We start from the raw sequence: 935 nt of genomic DNA, 5'->3' as shown, positions 1-935 counted from the left end.
TCTCTCCACAAATCTTTATATACACATACACCCTTTAAAAAAAAAAAATTCATTTTGTCAGATTAACACAGCTGTACTGATCTGAAGCCAGGAACCAGGAGCTGCTTCCAGCTTTCTCACACAGGTGCAGGGTCTCAAGGCTTTGGGCCATCCTCTACTGCTTTCCCAGCCCACAAACAGGGAGCTGAAAGGGAGGTGCAGCGGCTGGGATAAAAAATGGCATTCATATGGGATCCTGATGAATGCAAGGCAAGGACTTCAGCCACTAGGCCTCTGCACCGGTCCTAACCGCACAGCATTTATCTTCAAGGACTATGGCTACGTATGAAGTATCACACCAAGAAAGCAGTATTCACAGAGGAGAGCTCCCAGCCAACAGCCCATGAACATTCCATCAGCAGTTACAACAAATGGGTCAATAAACAGCAGAGAAAGGATGCAAGGCAAATATAACCAGGAAGTTTCCTTTAGAAACTCAAAATCCTACTAGGTTTGAAGTGTACCTCTCATACTGCTCCCATCTTTTGCCTTCATCTTTACGTTCCTGCTGCTTTCTATTTGTATACAATCATCTCTACAGTTTAAACCACTTGGAGATCTCTGACAAAGGGAAATGGTGCACATTACAACTGCAGTACTGGCTCATGTTTCTAAGATTAACACTCTAAAAACAACTACCAGTACAGCTGTCACCAGAGATAAAATGCCCTTAATGCTCAATTTCACTAAGTCTGGGGGATAGCAAAGAACTAGACATGTGAATGTCAAAATTTCAGCTAATTACCCAAACTGCCTTTTTTGAGTCAGAGCTAGCTAAGTTTCTCACTCCAGAAACATCAAACCCAAAAACGAGTTACTTGCCTTGAAAAACACTGCCTAAAAACAAAAAGAAACATACAAACAACTCTTCACGTATGCACATAACACATCACTCC

Source organism: Ochotona curzoniae, unplaced genomic scaffold, assembly GCF_017591425.1.
Source record: "Ochotona curzoniae isolate NIBS_2020 unplaced genomic scaffold, NIBS_Ocur_1.0 scaffold_4701, whole genome shotgun sequence".
NCBI lineage: Eukaryota > Metazoa > Chordata > Mammalia > Lagomorpha > Ochotonidae > Ochotona > Ochotona curzoniae.
Note: the sequence above shows the minus strand (reverse complement) of the source record.